A 27,784-nucleotide genomic window follows, 5' to 3' on the forward strand; every position below is an offset into this window, starting at 1 on the left:
TATTGATGTATAACAACAGATTTCTGTACATTGATTTCATATCCTGCAAATTTGCTGGATTCATGTATTATTTCTAGCATTTTTTTTGGTGGGGCCTTTTGTTTTTTTCTACAGAGTATCATGTCATCTCCAAAGAGTGAAAATTTATCATCTTCCTTGCCAATTTAGATGCCCTTTATTTCTGTTGTCTGATTGCTGAGGCTAAGACTTCCAGTACTATGTTGAACAACAGTGGTGAGAGTGGACATCCCTGCTATTTTCCTGACTGTAGAAAAAAAGCTTTCAGTTTTTCCCATTGAGGATGATATTAGCTGTGGGTTTTTCACATATGACTTTTATGATGTTGAGGTATGTTCCCTCTATACTTACTTTGTTGAGGATTTTTATCAAGAATGGGTACTGTATTTTGTTAAATGCTTTTTTTCTGCATTTATTGAGAGAATCATATGGCTCTTATTCTTTAATTAATGTGATATATCACATTGGTAGATTTATGGATGGATATTGAACCACGCCTGCAACCCATGAATAAATCCCACTTGATAATGGTGAATAATTCTTTTAATGTGCTGCTAGATTCAGTTTGCTTGAGATTCTCAATCTTCTTGAGAATTTTTGCAACCATTTTCATCAGAGATATTGATCTGTAATGCTCCTTTTTAGTGGGGTTTTAGTCTGGCTTTGGAATCAAGATAACGCTGGCTTTATAGAATGAGTTTGGGTTTTCTTCCCATTTCTATTTTTAGAAACAGTTTGAGAAGAATACATATTTACTCTTCTTTATTTTTTTTTGTAAAGATTTATTTATTTATTCATGAAAAACACACACAGAAAGAGGCAGAGACATAGGTAGAGGGAGAAGCAGGCTCCTCACAGGGAGCCTGATGTGGTGTGGGACTCGATCCCGGATCCCGGGTCATACCCTGGGCCGAAGGCAGTTGCTAAACTGCTGAGCCATCCAGGCGTCCCATGTTTACTCTTCCTTAAATGTCTGATAGAATTCCCCTGAGAAGCCATCTGGCCCTGGACTTTTGTTTGTTGGGACATTTTTGATTACTGATCCAATTTCTGTGCTGGTTATGGGTGTATTCAAATTTTCTATTTCTTCCTGTTTCAGGTAGTTTGTATGTTTCTAGGAATTTATCCATTTCTTCCAGATTGCCCAATTTGTTGACATATAATTTTTCATAATATTCTCTCATAATTGTATTTCTATGGTGTTGGTAGTGACCTCTCATCTTCCATTCATAATTTTATTTATCTCAGTCCTTTCTTTTTTTGATAAGTCTGGCTAAGGGTTTTACAACTTTATTTTATTTTTTAAACATTTATTTATTTATTTGATGGAGAGAGAGAGAGCAAGCACAAGCAGGGGGAGTGGCAGGCAGAGGGAGAGGGAGAAGCAGGCTCCCCACACAGCAGGGAGTCCAATGTGGGCCTCACTCCCAGGACTCCAGGATCATGACCTGTGTCAAAAGCAGACACTTAACCCATTGAGTCACCGAGGTGCCCCAATTAATCTAGTTTGTCTGATATAAATAGGGCTACTCTGGGTTTCTTTTGGCATCCATTAGCAGGACAGATGGGTTTCCATCCCCTCTTTCAACTAGCAGATGCTTTTAGGTCTAAAATGAGTCTCTTGTAGGCAGTATATAGTGGGATCTTATTTTTTTTGCCCATTTTTATACCCTACATCTTTTGATTTGGACATTTAGTCCATTTATATTCAGAGTGATTATTGAAAGATATGAATTTAGTGCCACTGTGCTACCTATTGAGTTTGTGTTTCTGGTTATGTTCTCTGTTCCTTTCTAATCTTTGTTGCTTTTTGTCTTTTTTTTCCCCCCACTCAGAGTCCCTTTTAATATTTCTTGCAGATGCAATTTAGTGGTCATGAGCTCCTTTAGTTTTTGTCTTGGAAACTCTTTATCTCTCCTTCTATTCTGAATGACAGCCTCACCGGATAAAGTATTCTTGGCTGCATATTTTTCCCATTCAGTATATTGAATATATCGTGTCACATCTTCTGGGCTGCCTAGTTTCTGTGGACTGATCTGCTGCAAACCTTATCTATCTTCCCTTGTAGGTTAAGGACTTTTTTCCCCTGCTGCTCTCAGGATTCTTTCCTTGTCTTTCTGTTTTGTGGATTTGACTATGACATGTCTTGGTGGTGGCCGGCTTTTGTGGAATTTAATGGGAGTTAGCTGTACTTCTTGGATTTCAAGGTCTGTTTCCTTCCCCAGCTTAGGGAAGTTTTCAGCTATAATTTGCTCAAATAAACCTTTGCTTTTTCTTTCTTTTCTTCTTCTGGGACTTCTATATAACACATGAATGTTATTACTCTTCAAGGAGTCATTGAATTCAAGAAGTCTATGTTCATGATCCAATGCCTTTCTTTCCCTTTTTTCAATTTTGTTATTTTCCATAATTTTGTCTTCTGTATCATGGATTTGTTCCTTTGCTCTGTCCATCCTCATTCCTATTGCATCCATCCAGTTTTACATCTTGGTTATAGCATTTTTTGTTTTGGTCTCAATAGTTTTTAGTTTGTTTGTCTCTGTAGTAAGGTATTTTCTAGTGTCTCCAATGCTTTTCTCAAGCCTAGCTATACGATTATTTACGATTGTTATCTTTACGATTATTGTTTTAAATTCTGGTTCAACTCTCTCATTTCTCTATACTGATTAAGTCTCTGGCCATGAATTCTTCCTGTTCTTTCTTTTGGGGTGAATTCCTCCTTCTTGTCATTTCTGGGTCACGGGTTTTTTTTTTTATTTTAATTTTATTTTATTTATTCATGAGCAACAGAGAGAGAGAGAGAGAGAGAGAGGCAGAGACACAGGCCGAGAGAGAAGCAGGCTCCATGCAGGGAGCCTGACGTGGGACTCGATCCCGAGTCTCTAGGACCATGCCCTGGGCCGAAGGTGGAGCTAAACCGCTGAGCCACCCGGGCTGCCCGGGTCACTGTTTTTTTGTATGTTTGTGTGATTATTAGGAAAGCCTGTTGCACTCTTGCTCCTGAGAGTAATGGCTATAGTAAGAAGAGGTTAAAAAAAAAAAAAAAGCTAGATCCTATTTCCCCTACAGCTGAAGTTTTGGAGCCATGATCAGTAGACTTGGTTCATGGGAGGGATCTGTGCTGTGTTCTGGGAGAGGAGCCTGCTGCTCTGATTCTCAGGTGGACTTGCCCTAGTAGAGAGGCACCTGCAGGGTGCAGGGGTTGAGGGTGCTGTAAGGGAGTCCAGCCTCCACTGGGTGATGCTATTTTGCTCCCTGAAGTCAGTCAGTGCTGATGGGGTGGGGGAAATGGCCCACTCTCTTGTGCCTGGAGTGGGGACCTTGCCCCTGCCACTCTTTAGGAAGCCCTCACAGAAGATCATCTCTCTTGTGTCCCCAGTTTCTGCCAGGTCCCTGCCGTCACCCTACCTGCGTCCACACTGACCACCTACCAGGCAGCATAGCACTCTTGTGCTTTATCTTTGGCATGTGGCTGGGTTTCAAAACTCCAAATTTCAAAGATCTTCATAGTGGATCCATGCTGATCCTCTGGGGGAGGGTCTTGCTGCGCTAAGTGTAGTGCCAGTTTGTCCCAGAAATTGGTTGCACAGTGGCACAGCAGGGGGTTTCTGGTTTATTTTCTAAAAATATTTTATTTATTTATTTATTCATGAGAGACACACAGAGAGAGGCAGAGACACAGGCAGAGGGAGAAGCAAGCTCTCTGCAGGGAGCCCGACATGGGACTTGATCCTAGGTCTCCAGGATCATGCCCTGGGCCAAAGGCAGGCGCTAAACCACCGAGCCACCCAGGGATCCCTGACCTCTAAGCTTTAGACTCTTACCCATTGTTTATAAAAACTTGCAGTATTCAGCCCCTCTCCCTTTCCCAGTCAGTGGTTTTGGGGAGAGTTTTTCTTGTGTAAACTTGCACACTTTCCTGTGAGCACTTTCATTCTTTTTCTTTTTCTCTCATTCCTCTCCCTATGATCAGGGCTCCCTCCTCTTCGCAGCACCAGATTATTGGAAATGCAAAAGGTAGAGCCTACTCCAAACCTAAAGAATCATTTTAACAAAATCCCAGGTGATTTGTAAACACATTAAAGTTTAAGAAGCAGAATGGGACCATCTGATGTGGATCACTTCCCTAGAAAACTTCCTGTATCAGGAGGCATGTACAAAAATGTTCAGACTAGAGATGCTAAACATTTTGCAAAGAAGCTCTACTTCTGATGGAAAATCAGTAACTTAGAACATTTCTGAAAAGCAAAGCTAACATCCAGTGGGATGCAGAGTCAACTGGCACATGAACACAAGTCCAAAAAAATTGCACCCCTTAAAGCATTTTTTGCTTAGATTCAGTTACTTAGATCTCGAAGTCAATAGCTCGCTTTTTTGTTTAAAAAGGTTTGTCTAGGGATCCCTGGGTGGCGCAGCGGTTTGGCGCCTGCCTTTGGCCCAGGGCGCGATCCTGGAGACCCGGGATCGAATCCCACATCGGGCTCCTGGTGCATGGAGCCTGCTTCTCCCTCTGCCTGTGTCTCTGCCTCTCTCTCTCTCTCTCTGTGACTATCATAAATAAATAAAAATTAAAAAAAAAAAAAAAGGTTTGTCTATCATAAGTAAATAAATAAATCTTTAAAAAAATAAAAATAAAAAAAAAAATAAAAAGGTTTGTGTTGGGGTAGCCCCGGTGGCGCAGCGGTTTAGTGCCGCCTGCAGCCGGGGGTGTGATCCTGGAGACCCGGGATCAAGTCCCCCGTCGGGCTGCCTGTGTGGAGCCTGCTTCTCCCTCTGCCTGTGTCTCTGTCTCTGTCTCAATAAATAAATAAGTAAATAAGTAAATAAATAAATAAATAAATCTTAAAAAAAAAAAAAAGGTTTGTGTTGGATTTTGTGTACATGCAATGAAAAAGCCATAGGGAAGAGGGAGTCAGATCATACTGTGAAGAGTCTTAGAGGCTAGGCTGAGGAAATGAACAGATACTCCCAACTAATGGTCTCTGAATGGATGACTGAAGTGCCAAGAGGTCATCCTTTCAGCCTTTCCGGTAAACATGGAGCCTAAGATGACCAGAGACCCCAGCTGATCAACTCTGGCCTTGAAATACTTTGCTCATTTACTCTGGTGTGCTAGTGATCATCTCTGTGTGTACCATGCTGAAAAAAATACTGGAAATTATTGTTGTCAGCAATAGGTTAGTTGGCTTGTTTGTTTTATTTTAGACTGTAGTAAATACACATAACATTAAATTGCCATTTTAACCCCCTTTAAAGGTATAGCTCAGTAGTGTTAAGTACATTCACATTGTTGTACAACTGATCTCCAGAACTCTTTTCTTCTTGCAAAATTAAACCCTGTATTAGTTCAACAACATTCCCCCAGTCTCCACCCCACCCCCCGCCAGCCCCTGACAGCCACTATTCTACTTTCTGTCTCTATGAATTTGATGACTGTAGATACCTCATACGAGTGGAATCATATAGTAGTTGTACTTTTGGGACGCCTGAGTGGCTCAGCGGTTGAGCGTCTGCCTTCGGCTCAGGACGTGATTCCGGGATCCCAGATCGAGTCCCATATCCGGCTCCTTGCAGGGTGACTGCTTCTCCCTCTGCCTGAGTCTCTGCCTTTCTCTGTGTCTCTCATGAATAAATAAATAATATCTTAAAAAAAAAAAAAGAGCTGTACTTTTGTGACTGGCTTATTTCACTTAGTAAAATGTCTTCAAGATTCATCCATTCTGTAGCATGTGTCAGAGCTGTTATAAATGATTTTTTTTTAAGGAAATGATTAAAGCTTCCCTCCTAAAAAATAATTCACACTGAGCAGCATCCTTGTGTGAGCAGAACTTATCTGTTTGGAAGACGCAGAAGATTAGGATGAACTCTGTGTCTGACACCATGCATTTCCCAAGGGGGAATTTACCTTGCTTGTTTTCAATGAACCCAGGAGCCTCCAAATTGATACAATAGTAAGTAATCTTTTTTTTTTTTTACAAGAAACTTCAATCTTGTAGTTCTATTCAACTCAAGTAGAAATTTCCTGATAGTTTCAGTGAAAAAGCCTGCAAAAACTGCTTAACCAAAAGACCATCAGGTGTCCAATTTGTCCTGCTCACTGGCTTCTGTATTTGATAGGACATGGTAACTGTATGAATCAAAACTGGATAACTCAAAATACAGAAGAGGGTTTGATTCAGAATCCAAGTTCCTTTATTTGGTTCATATTGTTTATGACACTTGGCAACCTTACCCTTTCAAAATTTGAATTGCATTAATTTTCACCCATCAGAGAGCTAGTTTTATTTCCCCTTTCATCATTAAGAGAATAGACTTTTTCTCAAGTAAGTATTCACAGTTAATGTGTGTATTTCTAGAGCCTTACAGTTACCTGTGATTATTAATGAGATGGTCTTGAAAGTATTGGTTGTTAATTTTTTTTCCCTTCTGTTGATTGGCTGGTTGGTTGTTACTCTTCTGTACAGTGGCAGGATAAGGGAATATATTTCCCTGGAAATTCTTTCCATTGGCTTGGCCATTATCTTCAAGTTCTTATATGTTTATTCTTCTTCCCAGTCATACAATACATTGCAAGTATCTACCATGAATGAAAAATGTTTTAAGAAATAGTTTGCTAAACTATTCACTAAGGTATTACTAGTTATTAGAAAAAAATTGAATAGAATTCAATGCTCCAAAAGTACTTACTGTGATTCATGCCATCATTTTTGGAAACTTATAATTATTTTATCATTTATAAAATAATTAAACTTGATAAATTTCAGTGTGCATTAGAGCATTAGAGCATATTTAATTCAAACCATAATAAGAGATACAGCTTTACATTTGCAGCTCTGAATGGGTATTTTAACTTTTGTCCCTAATGTTCATTAATTACTATAATTTTTGGCACCTTTCCTTTCATTTAAACATTTCCTAAGGTCCTGGAATTTGTAAGGGAAAAATATTAAGAAAAAATCCTTTCCCAATATAAATTTTTAAAATAGTCCTATCCAGAATCTTTATATGTAATGACTCATCATTAAACTAGAAATTTTAACTTATTAGGTATAATTGGTAAAGGTACCAAGTTAAGCATTTCATGATACTTTTTCCCCAAGTTTCATTATTCAGTTGCTTCTAAATCTTTTGTGAAAGCAGGAGCACAGTGTAAACCTAAAATATTTTTAAGCTTTTGTATAGCACGGGAAACAAAGCAATAGAGCTTTACATTGTATAGTGTTTTCATGGAACAAGTAATGAGGATTTATTAGGAAACCTCAAAATAATTTCAAAACATTTCTTGCTGAGTTCATTGCTGTTCAAAGATGTGTAGCATTTGCCAAATGTATAGTAAGAATTTTTGGACCCTAGAAAGGGTCCAAAATGCCCTCCAAAATGAAAAACATAAAACTTAACAAGAGTTTTCAAGGCAATGGACATCAGATAATAACGGAGAATGATCCCTGGAAAATGGGGAGTGAGCAAGGGAAGCCCTGTGATAGCAGCAGCTTCCTGCTTTGGGAGAGGTTCTGGCCACAGTGCAGGGAGCAAGAATCCAGGCAGAGTCCAGGGAACTTTCTAAGCTGGGATGGAGCTGAGAGTCTAGGGTAACCAAAATGGTTAGCATCCATAGGATAGAGTACAAGAGAAGAAAGAGCTGCACAGAGAGAAAATGCTGGAGAGATACAGAGGGCCCCCATGAGTATTCAACAGAGTATTGATAAGTGCATGTGTGTGTCTTGGGCACAATTATTTGAAAGGCACAAATTACCAAAGTTCACTTGAGAATTACTTCAATACCCCATATATCCATTAACAAAATTGAATATATAAAGAACTTTCCCCAAAAGAAAATTCCAGGCCCAGATGCTTTACTTGTAAATGCTATGAAACAATCAAGAAAGAAATAATACCATTTATAGACGTATTTTGCAGAAATTTTAAGAGAAGGAAATACTTTGATTCATTCCATCAGGGCAGCATTCCCCATCCCCCACACCAAAACCAGACAAACACATTACAATAAAACTATAGGTGATTATCACTCATTAATGAGATCCAAAAAAGTCTAAACAAAATCTAACAATATATAAAAAGGATAAATCATCATGACCATGTAGGCTTTAGCCTAAGAATGCAAAGGACATTGTTTTACATAATAAATGTGAAATGGTTCCCAGGATAAATTGGATGTTTCTATACAATTAAATACTATTCAATAGTTTAGATCAGTGGTTATCACTTTAGTGTGCATCTGAATCACCTGGAGGATTTGTTAAACAATGGATTGCTGGGTTCACCCCTGAGTTTCTGATTGGTTGGGTGAGGAACAAAACCCTAGAATTTGCATTCTACCAAATTCCTATGCTCCGGCCCCTGGTCCATGACTACACTTTGAGATCACTAGTTTATGTGGGGGTCTCTGGGTGGCGCAGCGGTTTGGCGCCTGCCTTTGGCCCAGGGCACGATCGGGCTCCCGGTGCATGGAGCCTGCTTCTCCCTCTGCCTATGTCTCTGCCTCTCTCTCTCTCTCTCTGTGACTATCATAAAAAAAAAAGAAAAAATAATAAACATTGGCAGTATTGGCATTTTAGACCAGAAAATTCTTTCTTGGAGGGAGCTGTCCTCTGCATTGTAGGGTATTTAGTAGCATCTTTGGCCTTTAGCCATTTGATGCCAGTAGCATTTCTTTATCCTTTCACATTGTGACATCCAAAAATATCTCCAGATATTGCCAAATGTCCCTTAGGGAGGCAAAATTGCCTCTGCTGAGAACGACTGGTTTAGAAGAAGGAACTAGTTATATATGAACCAATCTTAAAAATATAGTTTTTCTTTAAAATAGCAGGCTGCAAAAAAGACATACAGATAGTATCCATTAATGTAAAATTTAGAAACACATATACAATGTATTTTTATAGATACAAATGTATGTATTAAAATGATCAAAAATATGGAATGGAAAGACATACAGCAAAATCGTGAAAATGTTGCTGATGGGGAGATAGGAAAAGCCATGGGCCTGGGGCTGGATATTCTTTTTAAATTTTTTATTTAAATTCAGTTAATTAGCATATAATGTATTATTGGTTTCAGAGGTAGAGGTCAGTGATTTATCAGTCTTATATAATACCTAGTGCTCATTTCATCACGTGCCCTCCTTAATGTCCATCACCCAGTTACCCTGTCCCCCCCACACACACACACACCTCCCCTCCAGAGACTCTCAGTTTGTTTTCTATAGTTAAGAGTCCCTTTTGGGGGATGCCTGGGTGGCTCAGCAGTTGAGCATCTGCCTTTGGCTCAGGGTATAATCCCAGTCTGGGGATCCAGTCCCACATCAGGATCCCTATAGGGAGCGTGCTTCTCCCTCTGCCTATGTCTCTGCCTCTCTCTCTGTGTCTCATGAATAAATAAATAAAATCTAAAAAAAAAAAAAATTCTCTAATGGTTCATCTCCCCCTCTGATTTTGTCTTGTTTTATTTTTTCCTCCCTTCCCTTATCATCCTGTTTTGTTTCTTATGTGAGACCATATGATAATTGTTTTTCTCTGATTGACTTATTTCACTTAGCATAATATCCTCTAGTTCCATCGACATCATTGCAAATGGCAAGATTTCTTTTTTTTTTTTTTTTGATGGCTGTGTGGTATACTATATATATATATATATATATATACACACACACACACACACCTATATATACATATATACACATATATACATACATATATATAAATAACACATTTTCTTTATCCATCCATCTATTGATGGACAACTGGGTTCTTCCAACAGTTTGGCTCTTGTGGACATTGCTGCTATAAACCTTGGGGTGCAGGTGTCCCTTTGGATCAAAACATTTGTATCTTTGGAATAAATACCCAGTAGTGCAATTGCTGAGTCATAGAGTATTTTCAACTTTTTGGGGAAACTCCATACTATTTTCCAGGATGGCTGCAACAGCAGGGTTGGGTATTCTTTTTTTTTTTTTTTTAATTTTTATTTATTTATGATAGTCACAGAGAGAGAGAGAGGCAGAGACATAGGCAGAGGGAGAAGCAGGTTCCATGCACTGGGAGCCCGATGTGGGATTCGATCCTGGGTCTCCAGGATCGCCCTGGGCCGAAAGCAGGCGCCAAACCGCTGCGCCACCCAGGGATCCCAGGGTTGGGTATTCTAACCATAATGTTAGAGTATAATGTTTTATTATTCAAATACTTTTAAAAATCAGGAGCTTATTTGACAACCTAATCATTCTTGTTAATTGTGAGTAATAGGTATGTGGAAATTTATTATACTACTGTATTTCCCCATATTTAGAGCATTTTTTTCCAAATTAAATAGAACAAATATTTTGTAAGTAAAGAGACCATTCACCTTACCATTTGTGTTACCCATGTACGGATTGAAAGTATTGGTTTTAGGGTCAGAGAAACTAGAGCTCAAATCCTAATCCCACCAATGACGAGTTTATGACTTCTCCAAACCTGTTTTCCTACTTACAGAGATGATTATGGTACAATTCTTGTTATAAGCATTGACTGAAATAATGGATTTATTGTGTGAAGGCAGGGCCTGCAAGAAGCAGGATGAAAGATGCAAGGATTACCTTTTAGATTTGCCCCTGTGAGAGAAGATAGAGAAGGAGCTGGAAAGGGCAGGGAGAGCCATCAAATCACAATGCTGGTCTGACCATCAGTGACATAGAGAAAGAAGGCAGATTGGGTGGAAGCGTTCTAGATTATCACGCAAACTATGTATGCGTTGGCAAGGCTGCTGGGGAGCCTCAAGCCACTGAGTTACTTGTCAGAGGAGTTGGGTATCTCCAAGACTGAGAGTTTGCCTTAATATCTCTACCAATGCTCAGGCACAGGCTGGGAATAGCCCAGGGGAAGCCTGGGCCAAATAGGACATAGTTTCAGAGCCTAATAGCCAAGGCCAGTAGACTGATGGGGTTGGAGGTCTGAGAGGAGCATCTGAGCTGCCACGAGTGGGGAGCATTGTACCAAGCTCATAGTGAACACTCAGTGTTGGGTGTTATTAACAACAGGACTAATATACTAATAACAATAATACTGTTTTGAGTTTGCCTTGTACTTAGAACATAAATGAGCATCTCTCCCACAGTTTAACCATTCATTAGTCAATAGACATTTTGGTTGCTTCCTCCTCTTGACAATGGAGAATAATGCTACTATGAACTCTCTTAAGAGTTTTAAATTCAGCTCGTATGTTTAGGTCTTTGATCCATTTTGAATTAGTTTTTGTATAGACACTGAGAGTTCTTGAAAAAAATGGAATGATGCAAAATGGTCACGAGCTACAGATTTTGCAACTAGTAATAATCACTAGATGCCTCATGCACATCCTCAGAGTCCATGTCTAGTTTAACCATGCCGAATATGATCCTTTCTGTAATTGGGCCTTGATCAACTTAAACAGTGGTCCTCAAATTTGACTGCCCTAGGATTGCCTGGAGAAATTCTAAATACTGATATCTGGTTTCTAACCCCAGAGATTTTTTGTTTAATTGTTCTGGGATACAGTCTGGGCATTCATTGGTACTTAAAATAGCTCCCTGGGTGATTCTAATATGCAACCAAGGATGAGAATCACTGTGCTAGAGAGATTTCCACCATTATAAAATTAAGCAATAGTTCACTGCATGATGATCATTGTTTATTTGCTTTATTTATTACAGTAAAAGACAACTTGTAGTTTTAAGAAAAAGGAAAAATAGGCATTCTAATATCTAAAAATATATTGCTTTCCCCAGTATTTAGTGATATTAGAAAGGACTCCAACTTCAAGGACTGATACATTTTTTAACAAGATTTATTTATTTGAGAGAAAGAGCATGCACATGAGCAGGGGGAAGGAGAGAGAGAGAGAGAATGCTCAAGCAGGCTCCCTGCTGAACAGGGAGCCTGTTGTGGGGCCTGATCCCAGGACTCTGACATCAAGACCTGAGCTGAAGAGATGGATGCTCAAGCCACCCAGGCACCCCAGGACTGATACATTTTTAAAGAGCTCTCAAATGATCAACTGCCTATGTTATTTTTAAGATAAAATAATCGCAATTATTTTATCTTAATGGCATCATACTCTAACTCCATGAAACACATTCAAAAGGAAAAATATATATAAAAAAAGGAAAAATATTTGTAAATTGAATATGCTGAGGAACTGTAAACAAGCCTAGAATTAAAAAAATGTGACTCTTTATATTGCAGAACTACAATCCAGGCTACAGACAAGGCTCTTTATTTTTTTCTAAAGCTACTTAGCTTTGGAAAGTTCAATGTTTATCAACTATATTTTCACAAATTCTGAGAAACAATTAGAAATTGAAATTCATTGTCAAAGCCTGTGGCCCACAGAGAATCCTGAAGGGGATTAGGGAGCAGTAAAGGATAAAGGGAGGGTAAGAAGAGCTGACTGTTTTATGTCGCAGGGTTAGGGTCTGATGACTGAGATAGAGAACAGCAAACATAATATGCTTAGATCAGGAATTATTTTGATAACAGGGTGTCATACATGCCCTTTTTAATGCTAGGTTTTATAGCTTTCACTTTGAAAACTCAGGGATAAGCTGCGGATGGCCAAATCTCGGGGCTATTTATTTATTTTTAAATTTTTATTTTATTTATGATAGTCACAGAGAGAGAGAGAGAGGCAGAGACATAGGCAGAGGGAGAAGCAGGCTCCATGCACCGGGAGCCTGATGTGGGATTCGATCCCGGGTCTCCAGGATCGCGCCCTGGGCCAAAGGCAGGCGCCAAACCGCTGCGCCACCCAGGGATCCCTCGGGGCTATTTAAAATTACAGGAATGTAAATTACGTATGATGAAGAGTTGCCCTTTAAATATTTTCCCCCTGTGTTTTATACTAGCAGTTCTCAAACTTTACCATGCATCAGAACCACCTGGCAGGCTTAAAACATGAATTTTAAAACATAAATTCTAAGGCCCTAATCCTGAAGTTTCTGATTAGTAGGTGTAGGGCAGGAGGGAAGATAAAGCATTTCCAGGTCTACCAAGTTCACAGGTGATACTGATGCTGGTATAGGAGGGGAGGATGTACACTTGGAACCACGGTTTTACGCTGGGCAAAGGTGTCTCCTATTAGTCCTTATTCTTGAGTTTCCAGCATATCTTTTGAACCAAGTTTTATATTCATGGAAACACTGCTTTAAAAAATGTTTTTCTTGAACATGGTTTCAATCTGATACTTGCTTTTATTTTTCAAAAGTCCTACTGAGTAATTCCTGGAACTCACCTATTTAGATACCTGGCTGTGTTCTAATGTGAGTCCTCATAATCCTTCTTATGGCTATATTTGATTTATAAACAATAATCTCTTTACTAACTAAAACAGTGAATTTTATATCCTACAACCTTTCCAAATCTTGGATGATTATAGAGTTGCAAATTCAGTGGGAATTTAGGCAGAGAGAATGGGTTAGAGTCTGAATGTGTCCCTCCAAAATTCTTAGGTTGAAACCTAACCCCTAAGGTAATGGTGTTTGGAGGTGGGGCCTTTGAGAGGTGATTAGGTCTTGAGGGTGGAGCCCCCATGAATGGGATTTGTGCTCTGATAAAAGACCGCTGAGCAAGTTCCTTGACCCACCACATGAGGATGCAGTAAGTCCATAACCCAGAAGAAGGCTTTCAGAACTGTGAGAAATGGATTTCTGTTGTTTATAAGCTACCTTGTCTGTGGTGTTTTGTTAAAGCAGCCTGAATGGACAAAGATGGAAGTTGATTTTATTAGGATAACCTGTGGATTTCAACTATTTATAAACTTTTATGAATAATCATGAGTTCACTGCGACTATACTTTCCTGTTGAATTTTTCCTTTTTAAAAGCTCCACATAGCTGCTTAATTATAATCTCTCCCTGCTTATTCAAATAAAGCTCTTGAAACTGATGTAGGTTTCCTAAGTATCTGAGAGTTTAATGTGTCATTTTGTAGGCTAGGACCAAAGGTAAAGCATCCAGTGTGAAATGTATGTAATGGGGCACAAAGAGAATACAGTTCTTGAGAAGTGTAAAACATAAATGGCAAGCATTTTTCAGACTATGGCAATAGACAAAAGAGCGTAAGAACAAAAGGAAGAGATGACTTGGAAAATGCTAGGTTTTCACGTCTATTTTTTTTTTCACCTCTTTTTGAGAAAGAGGTTTATCACTGGTTAGAGTGGGTGACTTGTGTGAATAGAGGAGAAAAAAGATCAGATGTCACGAAACTTGAAGAATATGTTAGAAAAAATTGGGCCAATTCATATCAAAACAGGCTAAAAGGGAACCTTTAAAAAATATTCATGGACCTAAGAATCTTCTTCCCTCAATGAGAAAGAGAGGATAGGGCTTTGTGGCTGTCATATAAGAAGTGTGACTATAAAATGAAATATTCCACATATCACACATAAAAACCCATCTTACAAGTTTACATAAATTCAGCCCAAGACATGAAGATAATACCACATATATAGCTTGGCATTCCTAATCTACAGCTTTCTAGCTCCAAGTTATTGTTGATATTCTTCTCTTCATAGGAAATATTTGATCAGTTTTGACTTACTGAAAATTTACAAACTCCATCAAGGTTTTGGTCAAATACCGTTAAATTTTTTAAATTGAGGTATAATCAATATATAACATTATATTAGTTTCAGATGTATGGTGTAATCATTCAACATTTGTATATATTGTGAAATAATCCACCTCAATAAGTCTAGTTAACACCTATCACCATACATAGTTACAAATTTTTTTCTTGCTGTGAGAACTTCTAGGGTCTATTCTCTTAGCAACTTTCAAATATGCAATACAGTATTATTAACTGTAGTTACCACGCCATCTCCATGACTTGTTTTTTTTTTAATTTTAAAAAGATTTTATTTATTTATTCATGAGAGACACGCAGAGAGGCAGAGACACAGGCAGAGGGAGAAGAAGGCTCCCTACGGGGAGCCCGATGTGGGACTCAATCCCAGGACCCTGGGGTCATGCCCTGAGCCAAAGGTAGACACTCAACCACTGAGCCACCCAGGGATCCCCCCATGACTTGTTTTATAACTGGAAGTTTGTAGCTCTTTACCCCATTCTCCCAGTTTGCCCATACCCACTTCTGGCAAACACCAGTCTGTTCTCTGTCTATAAGAGCTTCTGTTTAGGTTTCACATATAAGTGAGATCATAAGGTATAGTCTTTCTCTGTCTGAGTTACTTCACTTAGCATAATGTCCTCAAGGCCCATCCATGTTTTGACAAATGGCAAGATTTCCTTTTTTTTTTTAAATGGCTGAATAATAGTCTACAGTGGATATATACCACATTTTATCTGTTCATCCTTTGATACACACTTAGGTTGTATCCATATCTTCGCTATTGTAAATAATGCTGCAATGAACATGAGAGTGCAGATATTTCTTTGAGATCCTGTTTTTGTTTCCTTCAGATATATACCCAGAATTGGAATTGGTAAATCATATAGTAGTTCTATTTTTAATTTTTTTAAAGTAGGCTCCATACTGGGTGTGGGACTTGAACTCATGACTCTGAGATCAAGACTGGAGCTGAAAGCAAGAGTCGAATGCTTAACCAACTTAGCCACCCAGGCACTCTTTTTAATTTTTTGAGAAAACTTCATACTGTTTATTACATTGGCTGAACCAATTTACATTCCCACCAATAATGCGCAAGGATTCCCTTTATTCCATTTCCTCACCAACACTTGCTATTTCTTGTCTTTCTGATAATAACAGTTCTAACAGGATCAAGGTGATATCTTATGGTTTTGATTTGCATTTTCCTGATGAATGATGTTGAACACCTTTTTATGTACTGTCGGCCCTCTGTATATCTTCTCTGGAAAAATGTTTATTCAGATTCTCTGTCCATTTTTTAATCAGAGGTATTTATTATTTATTTATTTATTTATTTATTTATTTATTTATTTATTTATTTATTTATGTTGCTTAATTGGTCTGCCTAGGATTTCCAATACTATGTTTAATAAAAGTGATAAGAATGAGCATCATTGTCTTGTTCTTGATCTTAAAGTAAAAGCTTTCATCTTTTTACCATTGAGCACGATGTTAGCTGTGGGCTTGTCATAATATGACCTTTATTATGTTGAGGTATGTTCCCTTTAAATATATTTTATTGAGAGTTTTTTTAAATCATAAATGGATGTTGAATTTTGTCAGATGCTTTTTCTGTGTTTATTGAGATGATTATTTGATTTTTATCCTTCCGTGTGTTAATGTGGCATATCACATTGGTTGATTTGTAGTTGTTGAAACATCCTTACATCTTTGGGATAAATCCAACTTGATCCTGGAGTATGATCCTTTTAATGTATTGTTGAATTTGGTCTGCTAATATTTTGTTGAGTATCTTTGTATCTATGTTCATCAGGGATATTGGCTTATAACTTTTTTGTGGCATCCCTGTGGCTTATACAAGTCCATAAAATGAGTTTGGAGGTATCCCTCCTCTTCTAGTTTTTTGGGAGTTTAAGAAGGATTGGTTTTAATTCCTTAAATGTTTGTAGAAATCACCAGTGAAGCTGTCTGATTCTGGACTTCAGTTTGTTAGGAGACTTTTTTTTATTATTATTGATTCAATATCCTTACTAGTAACGAGTCTGTTCAGATTTTCTATTTCTTCATGATTTATTCTTGGTAGCTTGTATATTTCTAGAACTTTATCCATTTCTTATAGGTCGTCCAATTTGGGGCACATATTGGTTTATAATCTCATAATCCTTTGTATTTTTGTGGGATTGATTGTAATGTCTCCTCTTCTTTGATTTTGAGTCCTTATTCTTTTGTAATTTTATTTATTTGACAGAGAGAGAGAGAGAGAGAACAAGCAGGGGGAGCAGCGGGCAGAGGGAGGGGGAGAAGCAGGATTTCCACTGAGCAGAGAGCCCAATGTGGGGCTCAATCCCAGGATTCCAGGATCATGACCTGTGCCAAAGGCAGATGCTTAACCAACTGAGCTCCCGGAGTCCTTATTTATTCATTTATTTTTTGATGACTCTAGCTAAAGATTTGTCAATTTTCTCTTTTTAAAGAATCAGCTCTTAGTTTTATTGAATCTTTCCTATTGTCTTTTTAGTGTCTATTTCATTTATTTGTTATTTTATTCCTTCTACTAACTTTGGGCTTTGTTTGTTCTTCTTTTTCTAGTTCCTTGAAGTGTAAAGTTAGGTTGTTTGAAATTTTTGTTGTTTCTTGATATAGACATTTATCACTATGAATTTTGTTTTAGAACTGCTTTTGCAGGGATCCCTGGGTGGCTCAGTGGTTTAGTGTGCCTGCCTTTGGCCCAGGGCATGATCTTGGAGTCCCAGGATCAAGTCCCACATCACATCAGGCTCCCTGCATGGAGCCTGCTTCTCCCTCTGCCTGTGTCTCTGCCTCTCTCTCTGTGTCTCTCATGAATAAATAAATAAATAAATTAATTAATTAAATCTTAAAAAAAAAAAAAAAAAGAACTGCTTTTGCTGACCCCATAAGTTTTGGTATGCTGTTTCCATTGTCACTGTCCCAAGGTATTTTTTTTTTTTTTTAAGTTTTTATTTATTTATGATAGTCACAGAGAGAGAAAGAGAGGCAGAGACACAGGCAGAGAGAAGCAGGCTCCATGCACCGGGAGCCCGATGTGGGAATCGATCCCGGGTCTCCAGGATCGCGCCCTGGGCCAAAGGCAGGCGCCAAACCGCTGCGCCACCCAGGGATCCCCCAAGGTATTTTTTGATTTCACTTTTGATTTCTTTGATCAATTGGTTCAGTAGCATGTTGCTTTATCTTCACATATTTATATATTTTCCACTTTTCTTCTGGTAATTCATTGCTAGTTTCATGCCATTGCAATCAGAAGAGATGCTTGGCATTATTTCAGTGTTCTTAAATTTACATTTGAAATAATTATTGATAGATTTGTATTTATTGGCAATTTGTTACTTGTATTCTGGCTGTTTTGTAGTTCCTTTATTTTCTTCTTTTGTGATTTGGTGATTTTCTGCTCTGGCATGCTTAGATTCCTTTGTCATTATCTTTTATCTACTATTGGTTTTTGCTTTAAGATTATCATTATGCTTAAATATAACAATTTATTTTTATAAATCTCTTATTAGTTGATAACAAATTTAGATGTATCCTGAAAATCTACATCCCTCTACCCTATGTTTTATGTTTTTGAGGTGACATTTTACATCTTTTTACCTTGTGTATCCCTTAACAAATTATTGTAGATATATTTCTACTACTTTTGCTTTTTAATCTTCATATTAGCTTATAAGTGATGATCCACAACCTTATCAGTGTTAGATTATTCTGAATTTTGCTATATATTTACCTTTACCAGTGAGAGTTATACCTTCATATATTTTCCTAATTAGGACTCTTTTGTTTTTAACATTCCTTAGGCCAGTCTAGTGTTGATGAATTCCTTCAGTTTTTACTGTCTGGAAAACTGTATCTCCTTTAATTCTGAATGACAACTTTGCTGGATTGAGTATTCATACAGTAAGTTTTATTTTCTTTCAGCTCTTTGAATATATTGTGCCATTCCCTTTTCTACAAAGTTTCTGCTGAAAAATCTGCAGATAGTCATAATAGGGTTCCCTTGTATATAACCAGGTGTTTTCCTCTTGCTGCTTTTAAGATTCTCTCCTTGTGTTTAACATTTGACATTTTTTAAATTAAGTTTTTAATTTTAATTCCAGTATAGTTAATATACACTGTTATATTAGTTTCAGGTGTGTGATATAGTGATTCAACAATTCTATTCATTTCTCAGAGCTCTTCATGATAAGTGTATTTTTTAATCCCGTCCCCTATTTTACCCATGCCCCCTGCCCACCACCCCTCTGGTAGCCATCAGTTTGTTCTCTATAGTTAAGAGTCTATTTCTTGGTTTGTCTCTCTTTTTCTTCCTTTGCTTGTTTTGTTTCTTGAATTCCACATGGGAGTGAAATCATATGGCATTTGTCTTTCTCTGACTTATTTTAGCATTATATGCTCTAGTTCCACCCATGTTGTTGCAAATGGAAAGATTCCACTGTCTTTAATGGCTGAGTAATATTCCATTATACATATATACCACATCTTTATCCATTCATCAATTGATGGCCATGTGGGCTGCTTCCATAATTTGGCTTTTGTAAATAATGCTTCAATAAACATAGGGATACACGTATCCCTTTGAATTGGTGTTTTGGGTTTCTTCGGGGAAAATACTCAGTAGTTTGATTACTGGATCATAGAGTAACTCTATTTTTAACTTTCTGAGGAGCCTCCATACTGTCTTCTACAGTGGCTGCATCAGTTTGCATTCCTACCAACCATACAACCTTTTTTTCCCCACATCCTTGCCAACACTTGTTGTTTCTTGTGTTGTCAATTTTAGCTATTGTGACAGGTGTGCGATGGTATCTCATTTTGGTTTTGATTTCTATTTCCCTGATGATGAGTGATGTTAAGTATCTTTTCATGTGACTGTTAGCTATCTTCTTTCGACAAATGTCTGTTCATGTCTTCTGCCCATTTCTTAGCTGAATTACTCGTTTTTTGGATTTTGTGTTGTCTCAATTCTTTTTTTTTTTTTTTTTTTAAAAGATTTCATTTACTCATGAGAGACAGAGAGAGAGAGAGAGGCAAAGACACAGGCAGAGAGAAAAGCAGGCTCCAGGCAGGGAGCCTGATGTGAGACTCGATTCAGGATCAAGTCCTGGGCTGCAGGCGGCGCTAAACTGCTGAGCCACCCGGGCTGCTCCCATCGCAGTTTTTTGTTTTTGTTTTTTTAATTTATGATAGTCACACACAAACACAGAGAGAGAGAGAGAGAGAGAGAGAGAGAGAGGCAGAGACATAGGCAGAGGGAGAAGCAGGCTCCATGCACCGGGAGCCCGATGTGGGATTCGATCCCGGGTCTCCAGGATCGCGCCCTGGGCTAAAGGCAGGCGCCAAACCGCTGGGCCACCCTGGGATCCCACATCGCAGTTCTTTATAGATTTTAGATACTAACCCTTTATTGGATACGTCATTTGCAAATATCTCCTCCCATTCAATAGGTAGCCTTTTAGTTTTGTTGATTGTTTCTTTTACTGTATAGAAACTTTTTATTTTCATATAGTCCCAGTAGTTTATTTTTGCTTTTATTTCCCTTGCTTCAGGAGACATCTAGAAAAATGTCGCTATTGTGTCAGATAAATTACTGCCTGTACTCATTTCAAGGATTTTTATGGTTTCAGGTCTCACATTTAGACTTTTAATTCGAGTTTATTTTTGTGTACAGTGAAAAAAAGTGGTCCAGATTCATTCTTTTGAATGCTGCATGTTGCTGTCCAGTTTTTTCAACACCATTTGTTGAAGAGACTGTTTCTCATTGGCTAGTCTTGCCTTGTTGCCAAACTTTAATTGACTATATAATCATGTGTTTATTTCTAGGTTTTCTATTCTGTTCCTTTGATCTACATGTCTGCTTTCATGCCAGTAGCATACTGTTTTGATTACTATAGCTTTATAATATAACCTGCAGTCTGCAATTATGATATTTCATTTTATTTTTCAAGATTACTTTGGTTATTCAGGGTCTTCTGTGGTTCCTACAAATTTTAGGATTATTTGTTCTAATTTTGTGAAAAATGCTTTTAGTATTTTGATAGGGATTGCATTAAATCTGTAGATTGCTTTGGGTGGGAGTATAGACATTTTAACAATATTTGTTCTTGGGACGTCTGGGTGGCTCAGCGGTTAAGTGTCTGCGTTGGCCAAGGGTATGATCCTGGGGTCCCAGGATTGAGTCCCATATCGGGTTCCCTGCATGGGGCCTGCTTCTCCCTCTGCCCGTGTCTCTGCCTCTCTTTCTCCATGTCTCTCATGAATAAATAAATAAGATCTTTAAAAAAAAAAGACTTCCAGAATGTCTTCCTATAAAAACAACAACAGCAACAACAAAACAGTATTTGTTCTTCCAGTCCATGAGCATAGAATGTCTTGCCATTTCTGTGTGTCATTTTCAGTTTCTTTCATCATTATTTTATAGTTTTCAGAGTATAGGTCTTTCACCTCTTTCATTAAGTTTATTCCTAGGTATTTATTATTTTTGGTGCAATTTTTTTTTTGTTTTGTTTTTCATCTGTTGTAGGATGGAATGTCCTGAATATATCTGTTAAATCCATCTGGTCTAGTATGTCATTCAAAGCTATAGTTTCCTTGTTGATTCTCTGTTTGGATAATCTGTCTGCTGATGTAAGTAGGATGCTAAAGTCCCTACTATTATTGTATTATTATCAATTTTTATTTTTTTGTTTGCAAAAAACAGTTAATACTGTTTTTTTGCTTTTTGGGTGCTCCCATGTTAAATGCATAAATATTTATAATTATGATATCCTTTTGTTGGATTGTCCCTTTTATTTATTTATATAGTGTCCTTTTTTGTCTCTTATTACAGTCTTTGTTTTAAAGTCTATTTGTCTGATACAAGTAGTGCTACCCCAGTTTTTGTTTTTGTTTTTTTTTAAGAGAGAGAAGGTACACAAGTACTCATGTGAGTAGTGGGGAGGGGCAGAGAAAGGGGGAAAAGAATCTTGGGCAGACTCTGTGCTGATCACAGAGCCTGACATGAGGCTTGATCTCATAATCCTGAGATCATGACCCGAGCTGAAATCAAGAGTCGGATGTTTAACTGACTGAGGTACCCAGGTGCCACCACCCAGCTTTTTTTTGACACCCATTTGCATGATAAATATATCTCCATACCGTCACTATCAATTTGCACTTGTCTTTAAGTTTGAAGCGAGTCTCTTGTAGGCAGCATATAGATGAATCTTGTTTTTTATCTGCTCTGTTACCCTGTATCTTTTGATTGGAGTATTTAGTCCATTTAAATTCAAAGTAATTATTGGTAGATATGAATTTATGGCACTTTGTTACTTGTTTTGTGGTTTTTCTCTGATCCTTGCTCTTTTTCATGGTTTGACTCTCTTTAGAAATATACTTGGATTCCTTTCTCTTTATTCTGTGCATACGTATTTACCAGCTTTTTAATTTTTTTTTAATTTTTTAAATATTTTATTTATTTATTCAGAGAGAGAGAGACACACACACACAGGCAGAGGGAGAAGCAGGATCCATGCAGGGAGGCCGATGTGGGACTTGATTCCGGGTCACCAGGATCACACCCCAAGCTGCAGGCGGCGCTATACCGCTGCGCCACCGGAGCTGCCCTATTTACCAGCTTTTGATGTGTTGTTACCATTAGGTTTGTACATGCCATATTACACACATAGCAATCTATATTAAGTTCATGGTTGCTTAAGTTTGAACCCATTCTTTTTTTTTTTTGTATATTTTTTATTGGAGTTCAATTTGCCAACATAGAGTATAACAACCAGTGCTCACCCTTTCAAGTGCCCCCATCAGTGCCTGTCACCCGGTCAACCCAAACCCCCACCCACCTCCCTTTCCACCACTGCTTGTTCATTTCCCAGAGTTAGGAATCTCTCATGTTCTGTCTCCCTCCCTGATATTTCTCACTCATTTCCTCTCCTTTTCCTTTATTTCCTTTCACTATTTTTTATCTTCCCCAAATGACTGAGACCACATAATGTTTGTCCTTCTCCGATTGACTTACTTCACTCGGCATAATACCCTCCAGTTCCATCCACGTTGAAGCAAATGATGGGTATTTGTCGTTTCTAATGGCTGAGGAATATTCCATTGTATACATAAACCACATCTTCTTTATCCATTCATCTTTCGATGGACACCGAGGCTCCTTCCACAGACTGGCTATTGTGGCCATTGCTGCTATAAACATCGGGGTGCAGGTGTCCCGGCGTTTCACTGCATCTTTGTCTTTGGGGTAAATCCCCAGCAGTGCAATTGCTGGGTCGTAGGGCAGGTCTATGTTTATCTCTTTGAGGAACCTCCACACAGTTTCCCAGAGTGGCTGCACCAGTTCACATTCCCACCAACAGTGTAAGAGGGTTCCCTTTTCTCCGCATCCTCTCCAACATTTGTCGTTTCCTGCCTTGTTAATTTTCCCCATTCTCACTGGTGTGAGGTGGTATCTTATTGTGGTTTTGATTTGTATTTCCCTGATGACAAGTGATGCGGAGCATGTTCTCATGTGCATGTTGGCCATGTCTAGGTCTTCCTCTGTGAAATTTCTGTTCATGTCTTTTGCCAATTTCATGATTGGATTGTTTCTTTGCTGTTGAGTTTAATAAGTTCTTTATAGATCTTGGATACTAGCCCTTTATCTGATAGGTCATTTGCAAATATCTTCTCCCATTCTGTAGGTTGTCTTTTAGTTTTTTTGAATTTTTCTTTTGCTGTGCAGAAGTCTTTTATCTTGAGTAAGCCCCAATAATTCTTTTTTGCTTTTGTTTCTCTTGCCTTCATAGATGTATCTTGCAAGAAGTTGCTGTGGCCAAGGTCAAAAAGGGTGTTGCCTGTGTTCTCCTCTAAGATTTTGATGGATTTTTGTCTCACATTTAGATCTTTCATCCATTTTGAGTTTATCTTTGTGTATGGTGTAAGACAATGGTCTAGTTTCATTCTTCTGCACGTGGATGTCCAATTTTCCCAGCACCATTTATTGAAGAGACTGTCCTTTTTCCAGTGGATAGTTTTTTCTGCTTTGTGGAATATTAGTTGACCATAGAGTTGAGGGCCCATTTCTGGGTTCTCTACTCTGTTCCACTAATCTATGTGTCTGTTTTTGTGCCAGTACCACACTGTCTTGATGACCACAGCTTTGTAGTACAACTTGAAATCTGGCATTGTGATGCCCCCGGCTCTGATTTTCTTTTTCGATATTCCCCTGGCTAATTCAAGGTCTTTTCTTTTTTTTTTTTTTTTTTCAAGGTCTTTTCTGATTCCACACAAATCTTAAGATGATTTGTTCCAACTCTCTGAAGAAAGTCCATGGTATTTTGACAGGGATTCCATTAAATGTGTAAATTGCCCTGGGTAGCATTGACAGTTTCACAATATTAATTCTTCCAATCCATGAGCATGGAGTATTTTTCCATCCCTTTGTGTCTTCCTCAATTTCTTTCAGAAGTGTTCTGTTGTTTTTAGGGTATTGATCCTTTACCTCTTTGGTTAGGTTTATTCCTAGGTATCTTATGCTTTTGGGTGCAATTGTAAATGGGATTGACTCCTTAATTTCTCTTTCTTCAGTCTCGTTGTTAGTGTATAGAAATGCCACTGACTTCTGGGCATTGATTTTGTATCCTGCCACACTGCCAAATTGCTATATGAGTTCTAGCAATCTTGGGGTGGAGTCTTTTGGGTTTTCTATGTACAGTATCATGTCATCTGTGAAGAGGGAGAGTTTGACTTCTTTGCCAATTTGAATGCCTTTTATTTCTTTTTGGTGCCTGATTGCTGAGGCTAGGACTTCTGGTACTATGTTGAATAGCAGTGGTGAGAGTGGACATCCCTGTCTTGTTCCTAATCTTAGGGGAAAGGCTCCCAGTGCTTCCCCATTGAGAATGATATTTGCTGTGGGCTTTCGGTAGATGGCTTTTAAGGTGCTGAGGAATGTTCCGTCTATCCCTACACTCTGAAGAGTTTTGATCAGGAATGGATGCTGTATTTTGTCAAATGCCTTCTGTGGATCTATTGAGAGGATTATATGGTTCTTGTTTTTTCTCTTGCTGATATGATCTATCACATTGATTGCTTTATGAGTGTTGAACCAGTCTTGTATCCTGGGGATAAATCCCATTTGGTCATGGTGAATAATCTTCTTAATGTATTGTTGGATCCTATTGGCTAGTATCTTGTTGATAATTTTTGCATCTGTGTTCATCAGAAATATTGGTCTATAATTCTCCTTTTTGGTGGGGTCTTTGTCTGGTTTTGGAATTAAGGTGATGCTGGCTTCATAAAATGAGTTTGAGGGTATTCCATCCCTTTCTATCTTTCCGAACAGCTTTAGTAGAATAGGTATTGTTTCTTCTTTAAACATTTGATAGAATTCCCCTGGGAAGCCATCTGGCCCTGGACTTCTGTGTCTTGGGAGGTTTTTGATCACTGCTTCAATTTCCCCCCTGGTTATCGGCCTGTTCAAGTTTTCTATTTCTTCCTGTTCCAGTTTTGGTAGTTTGTGGTTTTCCAGAAATGCATCCATTTCTTCTAGATTGCCTAATTTATTGGCATATAGCTGCTCATGATATGTTTTTAAAATCAATCATTTGTATTTCCTTGGTGTTCATGGTGATCCCTCCTTTTTCATTCATCATTTTTTTAATTTGAGTCTTTTTTCTTTTTCATAAGGCTGGCTAATGGTTTATCTATCTTATTAATTCTTTCAAAGAACCAAATCCTGGTTTTGTTGATCTGTTCTACAGTTCTTCTGGTCTCTATTTCATTGAGTTCTTCTCAAATCTTTACTAACTCTCTTCTTCTGCTTGGTGTAGGTTTTATTTGTTGTTCTTTCTCCAGTTCCTTTAGGTGCAAGGTTAGGTTGTGTATTTGAGTTTTTTCCAACTTTTTGAGGGATGCTTGTATTGTGATGTATTTCCCTCTCAGGACTGCTTTTGCTGTGTCCCAAAGATTTTGAACAGTTGTATTTTCATTCTCATTAGTTTCCATGAATCTTTTTAATTCTCTAATTTCCTGGTTGACCCATTAACCATTTAGCAGGATGCTCTTTAACCTCCATGTGTTTGAGTTTCTTCCAAATTTCTTCTTGTTATTGAGTTCTAGTTTCAACGCATTATGGTCTGAAAATATTCAGGGGACAATCCAAATGTTTTGGTATCGATGGAGACCTGATTTGTGACCGAGTATGTGGTCTATTCTGGAGAAAGTTCCATGTGCACTTGAGAAGAATGTGTATTCAGTTGCGTTTGGATGTAAAGTTCTGTAAATATCTGTGAAATCCATCTGGTCCAGTGTATCATTTAAAACTCTTGTTTCTTTGGAGATATTGTGCTTAGAATATCTGTCATTTGCAGAAAGCGCCATGTTGAAGTCTCCCAGTATTAGTGTATTATTATCTAAGTATGTCTTTACTTTGGTTATTAATTGATTTATATACTTGGCAGCTCCCACATTAGGGGCATAAATATTCATGATTGTTAGGTCCTCTTGTTGGATAGATCCTTTAAGTATGATATAGTATCCCTCTTCATCTCTTACTACAGTCTTTGGGATAAACTTTAATTTATCTGATATAAGGATTGCTACCCCTGCTTTCTTTTGAGGACCATTGAATAGTAAATTGTTCTCTAACCTTTCATTTTCAGGCTGTAGGTTCCTTAGGTCTAAAATGAGTCTCCTGTAGACAGCCAATACATAGGTCTTGCTTTTTTATCCAGTCTGAAACCCTGCATCTTTTGATGGAGTCATTAAGCCCATTCACATTCAGAATTACTATTGAAAGATATGAATTTAGTGTCATCATAATACCTATTCAGTCCCTGTTTTTGTGGCTTATTTCTTTGGGTGTCATTATTCTTTTACAGAGTCCCCCTTAATATTTCTTGCAGAGCTGGTTTGGAGGTCACATATTCTTTCAGTTTCTGCCTATCTTGGAAGCTCTTTATCTCTCCTATTCTGAATGAGAGCCTTGCTGGATAAAGTATTCTTGGCTGCATGTTCTTCTCATTTATGACCCTGAATATATCCTGCCAGCCCTTTCTGGCCTGCCAGGTCTCTGTGGAGAGGTCTGCATTAATCTAATATTTCTCTCCATATAAGTTAGGGATCTCTTGCCTCTTGCTGCTTTAAGGATTTTCTCTTTATCTTTGGAATTTGCAAGTTTCACCATTAAATGTTGGGGTGTTGAATGGTTTTTATTGATTTTGGGGGGACCTTTCTATCTCCTAGATTTGAATGCCTGTTTCCCTCCCCACATTAGGGACGTTCTCAGCCATGATTTATTCAAATATGCTTTCTGGTCCTCTGTCCCTCTCCGTGCCCTCTGGAACCCCAATTAAATGTAGATTTATCCTTTTGAGGCTATTTATTTCCCTTAACCTTTCCTCATGGTCTTTTAATTATTTTTCTCTTTTTTCCTCAGTTTCCTTCCTTGACATCAACTTGTCTTCTATGTCACTCACTCTTTCTTCTACCTCATTAGCCCTCGTCATTAGGACCTCCAGTTTGGATTGCATCTCATTTAATTGATTTTTAATTTTGGCCTGATTAGATCTAAATTCTGCAGTCATGAAGTCTCTTGAATCCTTTATGCTTTTTTCCAGAGCCACCAGTAGCTTTATAATTGTGCTTCTGAATTGGCTTTCTGACATCAGATTGTAATCTAAATTCTGTAACTCTGTGGCAGAGAGTACTCTTTCTGATTTTTTTGTGATGAGTTCTTCTTTCTAGTCATTTTGCTCAGTGCAGAGTGGCTAAAAACAAGTTGTACTGGAAAAAGGAAGAAAAAAAAAAGGAAAAAAAAGGAGGGGTACCCTTTGGTTCTATATACTGTAAGTCCCTCGACTTCCCCTGGAGCTTTCCAGCGCTGCTTGGTCAAGAACTTGCTCTTCCCCCGTCCTTCCAGCTGGTCTTCTGGGGGAGGGGCCTGCTGTGCTGTTCTCAGGTATGTGCACCTGGGGGAGCTGCCTTGCCCCCTGCCAGGTGCACGGCTCAGTGGGAGCTGTTTATCCTGTGAGGCCCTGTTCCCTGGTGGCCCCTATTCGTCCCAGGCACAGGGTGACACCAGGAGGAACAATACCGGCAGCGGCCAGCTCTCCAGCCCTGGAGTGAGCTCCCACAGTAACTACCGCAGTCTCTCCTCCGCAC

At 38.4% G+C, this 27,784-nt stretch overlaps 1 long non-coding RNA gene across 3 annotated transcripts in view; it reads right to left on the reverse strand.

The window, feature by feature from the left end:
• LOC144282544 (uncharacterized) overlaps positions 1 to 27,784 on the reverse strand; it is an 85,518-nt gene that overhangs the window by 43,510 nt on the left and 14,224 nt on the right. For 2 of the 3 annotated variants that reach the window (XR_013351005.1, XR_013351004.1), the window contains exon 4: positions 6,389 to 6,595. The exons of the other annotated variant lie outside the window; for it this stretch is intronic. This is a non-coding gene — a long non-coding RNA (uncharacterized LOC144282544). The remainder of the gene's footprint in view (positions 1 to 6,388; positions 6,596 to 27,784) is intronic. 3 annotated transcript variants of the gene reach the window in all.

The sequence above is a fragment of the Canis aureus genome, chromosome 13 (assembly GCF_053574225.1).
Source record: "Canis aureus isolate CA01 chromosome 13, VMU_Caureus_v.1.0, whole genome shotgun sequence".
Taxonomy (NCBI): Eukaryota; Metazoa; Chordata; class Mammalia; order Carnivora; family Canidae; genus Canis; species Canis aureus.